The sequence below is a fragment of the Dromiciops gliroides genome, chromosome 6 (assembly GCF_019393635.1).
Source record: "Dromiciops gliroides isolate mDroGli1 chromosome 6, mDroGli1.pri, whole genome shotgun sequence".
Lineage (NCBI taxonomy): Eukaryota > Metazoa > Chordata > Mammalia > Microbiotheria > Microbiotheriidae > Dromiciops > Dromiciops gliroides.
The window spans coordinates 30968963-30980089 of NC_057866.1; positions in this window are offsets into that span (position 1 = coordinate 30968963).

Sequence of the window (11127 nt, forward strand, 5' to 3'; positions counted from 1 at the left end):
TCCTGCCGCCAGACTGGTAAAATTTTGGAAGAGAGAGTGAGGCTGATAACTCTGTGCAGCTCTGCCTTACTTCAATCCCGTGTACACCCAAGTCAAGACAGCACCCTGTGAGGTCATTGTTCCTCTTTGTAAGAGAAAGATGAACAGAAACAGAATATAAAAACCCTGAAGGCAGGGATTGATTTATTTTTGTCTCTATATTCCCCCCGTACAAATACAACAGTGTCAATCACGGTGCTATTTACAATTCAATAAATATTTATTCAACTGAGCATAATAAAACAATATTAAGTGTCTAATAGGCAGCAAGAGAAGTAGAGGCTGATAATACCAAGTTTGTTGTTCCCATTTACAAGTGAGCAAAGAGAGACTGAGAGAACTATAAATGTAAAGTTTGTAGAAACAGTTTACAAGTCAGGGAAAAAACTGAATTATTTTCAGCCACACTTAAAGCTTTGGTTATCAGTGAAATCTCCCCCCCCAACTTTTCAGGGGAGGCCAATCCCTTTTGTATTTTTTCTCTTCACTCCCACATATTCTATCTTACTCTTCTAGTGTGGAGAAGCCCTTCATTTCCCTTAGCCTATCTGGAGAAAGAGGTTGTCTTTTGAAAGGGCTTTACAAGAACATAAGTGAATGAAAAGAAATAGAAAGAGAGGAAGGAAGGAAGGAAGGAAGGAAGGAAGGAAGGAAGGAAAAGAAAAGCAAATAACAAAGGATAACAATAATCATATTGTTTATTTCTATTTTCTACAACTGTATTATACATATTTCATATAACACTTAATCTGTCTTCAAATACAATTCTTTAATGTGGGCATGTGTCTTATTTTATTGATAAAACATATTCATTAAAAACCAGAATTAAAATTTAACTTATTGAATAATTTTATTTATATATCCATATCTCTCTCTATATACACATACATATGTATCTATATACATATACAATTATATATAAATAAAATATATGCACATATATCTCCATGCATGTAAATATATCAATATACAGAATATATTAAATATTCAATATGTACATATATGCATACATATACACAGAAATATGTATGTGTGTATGTATAGATATATATATGTATATATGTATATTTATGTATGTATCTCTCTCTCATCTAAAACACACCAGGATATCATCAGAGAAATGTATGATTGAAAAGAAGATAGACAGCTCACCACTCAGTGAGGGTGAGGCATCCCAGTCTCAGTGCTCCATGGCATCTTTAAGTATCAGGAGAAATTGCTGAAGGCCTCCATTTTGTTGAACTGATCACCTGTGGTGAACTTATAGTAGGGCATAGACAAGAGTCAAACAATAGAGATAGGTATGGCCAGGTCAATGCCCAAATATCACTGAAGGGAGCCAACCAATCAATGAAATGTCATGTATGCTGGAATATTTAAGTATTATATACTCCAATCAGCTTAATAGCTTGGAGTATACATTTTTTAAAGTATTTCCACAGTCCACTGTATAACATGGCCGAAGAGATACTCATCTAGTTCCAATTCCTCATTTTATTTATGAGGAAACTGAAATCTAGACAGGTTAGGTAAGATGATATAGGGCATTCAGCTACTTAGAGAAAGAGTAAAAAAGAAGATCTAGATCTTCTGCCTCCTAGATCATTCTCTTGGCAGTGTTTCTAGAGAAGGTGATTATTCTTATTCCTTTTAGCTCATTCTTTGGTTTCATTGTTTGAGAGAGGGCGGGGGAAGGCAGGGGAGGGAGGGGAGATTAGACAAGACAAAATTAATTTGCTTGTATGATGCTAGCTATAACCAAACATTAATTATAAACATGGAGCAATGGATTAAGGACTGGACTTGGAATCAGTAAATCTTGGATTTGATGGCTGTGTCTTACATTGGTGTGTGGTTTGACTCTAGGCAAACCACTTCTCAGACATGGTTTGCTCATATGAATAATGGGTATAATAATAGAACCTACCTCACAGTGTTGTTGTAAGAACCAAAAGAGATAATGTTTGGAAAGTGTTTGGCCATTACAAACTTTAAAATGCTAAGTAAATGATTGCTTTTATTCTTTTTTCTTATTGAGACACAAATACATTATGTTAGCCACCCTCAGCCCTGTAAAAATGTGTGTTCAGATATTTCATAAAGCACACATATACCTTATCTTATTTGAAATAGGTCTTTGCCTAATTTTTCAACCTGTTCCTTAGACTGTGAGTTCCTTGAGAGAAGGGATTGTCTTCTGCCCTTGTTTATCTCTTTGGTGCTTAGAACAGTGCCTAGTACATAGTAGGTACTTAATGAATAAATGCAAGTTGATTTTTCTGGTCAGATAATATATGGAATATTGTGTTCAATAAAGGAAGGATATGGATAAGCTAGAAAGTATCCAGAGGAAGCACACCAAGATAGTGAAGAACCTTGAGTTCATGGCATATGAAGATTGGGTGAAAGGATAGGGGCTATACCATGTTTGACGAGGTAACTATTGACCACTATATTGGAGTGGCATTACACATTATGTAGAAGGATCCCTTGGAATGAGGGGTTCTGGTTTCTAGTCTAGGACACATAAGACTCCATTGTCCTGGGATTCTGTCTTTTAGAATTTACTTATGAGGAGGAAAGAGTGTTTGATGTAGAAGGGACCTTAGATCCTAGGATATTAGTGCTGAAAGGGACCTCAGAGGTCATTGAAACCAAACACCCCACTCTATAGATGAGGGAATTTTGGAATTGACTTGTCAGAGGCCATGTGGCTATCTAGTGACTGAAGCAGCAATTTGGTTAAATAAGCTTAATTTGGCTCATAGCTCTGCTATTTACTTGCTTGGGCAAGTTAATTATCATTAACAGCAACAGTAATGATAACTGACATTTATATAGCACTTTAAGATTTGCAAAACAGTTTATAATTATCTCATTTTATCCTTGAATGAACTCTGATAAGTGAGTGTTATTTTATTCCCATTTTACTGATGAAGAAACTGAGACAGAGAGGGCTTAAGTGACTTGCCCAGAGTCACAAAACTAGTAAAGATGCTAGGTTTGAAATTGGAACTTCTTGACTTTAAGTCCAGAGCTATTTCTACTGAATTGCCTAACTTCCTATCAATGATATCTCAGGTCCAGACCTACTCCCCCTATCCCTCTCCATTTCTAAACATATGATTCTATGATTGTAACCAGGTGTCTTGAGTATTATTATTATCATTATTACAATTTTTATTATCATGTTTTTTGTTATTGTTGTTGTTGTTTAGTCTACTATACCATGATACTCCAAAAGTTCAGTGTATTCATAGACTCATTGATAGAGATGGTTCCTCCAATGAAGTTTGACACCCACCACTGCCTGCTCACTCCATGAGACTCTCATCTGTGCCCTTTCAAAATGATGACATAAGGATTCCATCTAATATCCTGGGGACTGTTTTTTTTCTTCTTCTCTCAATATCTCAAAGCTACCCATGGAGAATAGATGTGATTTTCCCTATGGAATCAAATTAAAATGTAATTGGTGAATTTTGGACAAAATACATAAAATACAATAAAACATAAATAATATTAATTTGTGGTTTTCTAAGTCAATATGTACCCACAGGAACTTGCTTCCATCTGGTATCATGGTTGGACCACTATACTTGGAATTCACAAAGCCTGACTTAAAATTGTGCTTCAAACACTAACTCTGAGGTAGTAGGCAAGTCAATCTTTGCATTTCATTTTTCTTATCAATAAGGTATAAAAGGTTGGATTTGATAATTGCTATATACATAGCATTGACCTTTAAGTCCAGTGGACATAGTTTCAAATTTCATTTTTAATACTGTGTGTGACCTTGGGTATGATGACACTTAAACATTCCGAGACTCATTTTCCTCACCTTTGAAATGAGAGGGTTGTCCTTGATGTCTCCTGAGGACCATTACAAATTGAAATCTATGAACTTAAGATGTCATCTTCTCTTTGAATTATACATTTATGCTATGATGGCTTTTATATTCCTACTACATAATTCTTGATTTTTAATGGGTTGAATCTTTATCCTATAGGATTCCCCTAAATGAGACACAGAATCAGTCAGAAGATCTAGAGTTAATTATCCACACAAGGACAAAAACCAAACTAGATAAAATAGATGAAGAATGTTGAACAGACTATGTATGCCCCAAAGTCAACCTACACAAGTAATCCATCAGTTTGTATCTATGGATGTCTATCTGGAAAAATACTGCAGATGAACAGTAGCCTAGGACTAGAACTGAGCAGAAGAACAGGTCCTCCACAAGTGGCAAAGTACTTTTTTTTTTTTTTTTTGCGGGGCAATGGGGGTTAAGTGACTTGCCCAGGGTCACACAGCTAGTGTCAAGTGTCTGAGGCCAGATTTGAACTCAGGAACTCCTGAATCCAGGGCCGGTGCTTTATCCACTGTGCCACCTAGCTGCCCCGGCAAAGTACTTTTAATGACACTAAATTTCCATTTGAAATAAAGACATGCCTTTTATCTTCTAAAAAACAAAATATCACCATTATTGATGTATGACACTAAATTATGGAGGGATATTTCAGTCTTCAAAGATCTGAAGTTGAAAAATACTATGCTGCTATTAGACCTGAATAACTAATACTTTTTGAATAGTGGAATATATATATATATATATGCATGCATGCATGTCTATGTATATATACATACATATATAGGTACATATACATGTATATACACAAAATGTATGTGTGTGTGTATATATATATATATATATATCTGTAGTTTATTCAGTTGTTTCATAAGTGTCTGACATTTTGTGACCCCATTTGGGGTTTTCGTGGCAAAGATACTGGAATGATTTGCCATTTCCTTCTCCAGTACATCCATTTTGTCAGGCAATCTGAGATTAAGTGATTTTGCCCAGGGTGACATAGCTAGGAAATGTCTGGGGTTGGATTGGAACTCAGGTCTTCCTGACTCCAGGGTCAGTGCTCTGTCATGAACTTCCTCCTTACCCATACATGTGTATATGTATTTATATATGTACAGATATACACACACACACATATAGTGAGGTTTAAAATCTAAATGTGATGTCTAAAAATCTAATGTGTGGTCGCCTAAATTAGAAACTTTAGCACCAGTCTTTTGGCATTAAGCATTTATTAAAGCATACCAGGTATCCATGTGGAGTTCAGAAAGTTAAGAAAAGGCCTATGGTGAGAAGAATCTAGTCTATCACAGTTGATCAACACACAATGTTGATGATACTCTGCACAATATTCTCCTGGTTCTGCTCATCTCACTCATCAACAGCCCATGCAACACCCTCCAGGTTTCTCTGAACTCCTCCTGCTCATTGTTCTTACAGCACAATAGTAAGGAACTTACTTTCTATCTGAGGAAGACAGAACATAGAGGGGAGATGTGAAAAGGTGGGGGAACAGAGAAAGGAGGAAGAGTCCAGCCTGTTCTGTCGTCAATGGCTACAGACTCCACTCTAGCTTTTCATTGGGACTCTAACATTCCAGGAGCTCTCCTTCCTGTATTAATAGCACCTTTCTTGCCAGACCTTCAAATATTTCCAATGGACACTGAGAAGTTGTATCATACATCAATAAAGAACCTATGTTTGGAAGAGGTTTTTTTGTTGTTGTTGTTTGTTTGTTTTTCAAGATGATTTAAAAAATCTTTCTGTTCCCTCCATGTATTATAAGGAAAGTAGGTGTCAAGCCCGTTCATTAAATCATGCTGCACATTACTAATTTAGTAAGCCTGTTATTTGCTGCAGCCTAAGACAGGTAATTAGGAACATTTCCATGAGTAATTTTGAAATGTGACAACTCACTTGATAATCATCCTTGGTGTTTCTTTGGTCTCTTTGGAAACCGCAAGAAATCCCCTGGAATGATCAATGTTCCCCTTTTCTATAAACAGAGGCCATGACTTAATTATCTGTGACTTGGAATTAAACCATGATCAATCACAGAATTGCAGAACCTCCAAGTTGGATGGGACCTCAGAGGCCATCTGGTACATCCCGTACCTGAAAGGGAATTGCCTTTATACCATGTCCAACAGGCTGTCATATAGCCTTTGCCTCAAGATCTCAGAGGGAGAACCCAATGCCTCTTGAGGCAGCCTGTTCAGCTTTTGGCCAGCTCTCATCATCAGGATATTTACCTTCTCTGCATTTCAGGTAGAAATTGCCTCTTTATCACTTCCAATTCCTTCTGGAATAAAACAGAAGAAATGTCTTCCATATGACAGCCCTTCAAATACTCGAACCTAGCTATCATGTGTTCCTGAGTCTTCTCTTCTTGAAATTTTACTTTTCTAAATGAAGCCATAGATTGCAATAGTTTTTATAGCTGCTGGATCTTACTTTTGATTTACTTTGAGATTACTGTCCATTGAAAACTTCAAACAAACAAACCTTAGGTCTAGTAATCTCTCTTCCATTTTTGACTTGAGAAACTTATTTTGGAACCAAGGGTAAGACTTGGCATTTATTGCTATTAAATTTCATCTGATTTAGATTTAGCTTAGTGTGCTAGCCTCATAGGAACTTATAAAATCTTGACACCAGTGAATTAAGTATTTCTTTCACCTTTGTGTAATCTGAAAATCAGATAAGTAAACCAGCTCTGACTTTAAGTTATTGAGAAATATGCTATGTTACACAAGGTCTAGTACAGATCACTGGGACATTCCATAGGAGACTTCATTTTATATTGACATTAAATTATTAATAAATATTATTTGTATCCAGCCACTCAAAAGGTTGCAAATCCACCTTTTTTTTTGTCTTGCCATAAACTCTTCATTCTGTCTACAACAATGGCATGTGAAACTTTGTCAAATGCTTTAAAAAAATTCTAGGTAAATTTTATCTACATCATATTGCTGATCTACCATTCTGATAATCTAGCCAATAAAAGAAATGATTATGTCACAATTGACTACTCTGATCAATACAATGATTCAAGAGAATTCCAAAGAACATCCTGATGAAAAAATGCTATCTAACTCCAGAAGATGAAATTATGAACTCTGATTGCAAATTGAAGTATAATTTTCTGTTTGTCTTGCTTTAAGAAATATATATATATAGCTAAAAAACAAAAGAAACCAAAAAAAAATTAAAAACCAAAAAAATATGTAGCTAACATGGAAATCTATTTTTTATGAATTCAGATGCAAAAAGTTGCTTTATTACCTGAACCCTAAGTTGCTATTCAGTATTTCTGAGGGTCTCCACAATGGCAGTCAAAACAAAACTGCATACGTATGTGCGTGTATACACACACACACATATATACAATAATTTTGTATATATTGCACACGTGTAAATATGTATGTGTATGCAGTATTGTGAGATATATAATACACATGATGTATATTATAAATGTGTATGTATCTATATGTATACACATATATTTAACATTAGCCTGCCCACTCTGCCATGCTTTTCTCCTTCCCCAAGGGAGAAGATGCCAAAATAATGATATCCTATAGGTTAGTCACAGGTAGCTATTTCCAAATGTAAAAACAAAACAAAATGAAAAATCCCTTCACAATCAATTTAGGGCAATCTCTGTTCTCCAGGAACATTTAGCATGAGGCCTGCCTGGCATCTATTTTAAGTTGTGCTTTTTTGGTGCCATTTTGCAGTGATATTTTTGTTAAATATGCAAATTAAAAAGATGCTTTTTGTGGATATAAAAGGATGAAATGGATGGTTGTTCATGGAGTGCTCTATCACTGACATGTTCTGACTCTCATGGCTAGAGCTGTCATTCTTTGTAGTTGGAGGTGGCCCAGTATGGTAGAAAGTGCTCTAGACCAGATATCAAGTGCCCTGACTTCTGGAACAAGCTATGCTAAGAATTCATTATGGAATCTTGGACAAGTCATCCAACCTTGGTTGGTCTCCAGTTACCTCGTGGGCTTAATGAAGTAGTTGATCACCTCTGTTCCTGTTGCTCTGAGATTTTTATAAGTACATCATGTGGAAAAAACAGATGGCTGTGTATTAGTCCCCTTGGCCACTCCAACCCACATAGATAATAGCAACCCTCAGAGGTTCTGCTATATTCGTCTCTCACCTGGTTGTGTGGCTGCTTCTGAATTCTCCAAAGAGCTGGATGGAGTCTATTTTCTGTCTGTTATCACCTGTTTAACACAACTTCTGAGGAAATGCCTCCTACCAGGGCTCAAGGTGAGACTATATTGTAGTGTGGTGTAAAGACCAGAGTCTTGAATTATGAACATCTGGGTTTGACTCCTATTTCAGACACTAACTAGCTGGGTGGCCTGTGTAAGTCATTCAAATTCTCTGTTCCTCATATTTGTATCTTCAAAATGAGGGAGCTGGTCTTGACGGCATTTTTTCTTTCTTTTCTTTTCTTTTCTTTTCTTTTCTTTTCTTTTCTTTTCTTTTCTTTTCTTTTCTTTTCTTTTCTTTTCTTTTCTTTTCTTTTCTTTTCTTTTCTTTTCTTTTCTTTTCTTTTCTTTTCTTTTCTTTTCTTTTCTTTTCTTTTCTTTTCTTTTCGCGGGACGATGAGGGTTAAGTGACCTGCCCGGGTCACACAGCTAGTAAGTGTCAAATCTCTGAGGCTGGATCTGAACTCAGGTCCTCCTGAATCCAGGGCCAGTGCTTTATCCACTGTGCCACCTAGCTGCCCCCATGATGGCCTCTTTGCAATTCTAGACCTATGATCTGTGAACTCTCCTCTCCCCTCTGTGCTTGAGAGAAATCATCATCTCCCTCCATAAAGCTTGCCTGCCTTCAAAATTCTCTCTTCTTTTTGAGGGCATCTCCATCATCCGAATCAGCTGTGGCTCTTCCCTCACTCTTACTTCCTCCTCCTTCCAAAACCAGTTAGCTTCCAAATTTTAATGATTGTCTTTCCATATCACTTCCCCTATTTGCATGACCTCCTATCCACTTACAGCAGCTCTCATTTGAATGGGTGTCATTGTCTTGTACTGGTTACCCTTGCTTCAGACTAATCCATCTTCCATGTAATTGTCAATAAAATCTTTTTAAGGCATGGTTCGGAGCATGTTGTTTTCTTAGTCAAAAACCTTTGGCGGCTTTCTATAGCCTCTTTGGTTAAAATAGAAATATTTCATCCTGACATTAATGATGGCCCACAATCTGTTTCTCACATACATCCCCAATTTCTTATTTTCCTTCCCTCTCATTCATGAACTCCACATTACACCTAAATTTAAATATGAGATATTCTCCAAAAAAAACCATCCATCTCCCATCTCCATGCTTTTACATTGTGTGGCCTCCATGTCTGGAATTAATTCTCTCTCTTTCTGAATCCTTATCTTCTTCAAGGTAATGTAACTCAGTGGAAAGAGTACTGATATGGACTCAGAGAGTCTAGGCTAAATTCAGGGATCTGCTACTTATTTAACTGTTAGCTCCCAGATCCTCATTTGTACAATGAAAGGCAGAGACTAGATGACCTCTAAGGACCCATTTGGCTCTACACGTATGAATCTGACTTATCCAGTTCAAGAATCACATCTTCTGTGAAGCTTTTTCTCATTTTCCTTGGTATTATCTTTCTCACTTTCCTCAAATCACTTATTTTACTTATCTGTGTATACATGGTATATTCCCCCCAAGCTTCTCGAATACTGGACCCATGTTGTCATTATCTTCTCAGGTTCTATTGTTTTGTTTAGTTATTTTTTGTCCTGTCCTACTCATCAGGACCCCATTTGGAGCAAAAATATGGGAGATATTTTTCATTTCCTTCTCCAGCTCATTTTGCAGATGAGAAAACTGAGGCAAACAGGGTTAAGTGACTTGCCCAGGGTCATACAGTGTCTGAAGCTGGATTTGAACTCATGTCTTCCTGACTCCAGGCCCAGAACTCCATCCACAGCTCCACTTAGCTGCCTCAAGTTCTATTATAGTGCCTAATGCATAGCAAATGTCTAATATATATAGTTTGTTTCAATGGGTTTTGAAATTTTGGTTTGGTCTGAATTCAATACAATCTTAAGCCTTTCTAAACCCAAATGGACCAATTGATCTTAACCAGTTTTCTTCCGAAAACAAATATTCTGTGATTTTGAACATCATTGGCTCATTTGAAGAGCAATAGGCCAAAGTGTTTGTTTTCTTAGTGTGAAAGGGAGTTGGGTAGTATTGTGCAGTCCTTGGTGCTCAAATATCAAGTGTGTTTATCAAAGACTAATTATCCCAGGGCTCTTTATGTGAGTAGAGATTATCCTTAAGATCCCAAGTTGATTTGAATATGGAAAAACAAGCTGTGCAGAAAATTATTCCAACAACAAAATCTTGCAACAGGGAGAATTGGAGGGAATCTAGTCTTTTAAATCTTATGACCTTGCTTAACACAAGTCTTTTGACTCTTGGAATCCAAGAATAAGTAAACCATTCCCAAGAGGCTTGGATGACTATCATACTTTTAGATTCAATATGGGGAATTCAATCAATATGCAAATATTTTAAGTGCCTTCGAAGTGCCTTGAGTGTGCAGTGGATAGATAGAACGTGGGTCTTAGTGGAAAGAGAGCTGCTTTTGAAGTCATAAAGACCAGGGTTTGAATCCCACCATTAATAAATATTAGTTTTGTCAACCTAGACAAGTCATATCACTTTGTGTTCCAGGCAACTCTGAGACTATCAGTTTTTGAGATGATGCCAGTCTACATTTTTATAGGGAATTTTCTCACCTAGGAGTTCATGATACAATAAAATCACAGCTCTAGTCTTTATCCCTGTGTACCAGGGAGTTCAAGTGCTGGGAATATATGTTTGTCAGATGGGAAGTAACATTAGACATCTCAAAACATAGGAGGTAGTACAGAAAGAAGACAGGGCTGGATTCTAGTCCCAACTCTACAAATGGCTATTATTTACCTACGGAGTTGGGTACTTCATCTCTCTGGCCTTCCATGTCTGTCTCCAGTTGCTCATGCCTTATTATAATATATAATAATATATCATACCCATGCATTGTACCTATGCTTATATGCTTATATGGTCACTGTGATGTTTAAAATCTAATGTTTGGTCGCCTTATACCTGTCCCAAGTATAGGGAAAACTACCTAGAGTTTACTTATAAATTAGAAGCTTTATCACCAAGT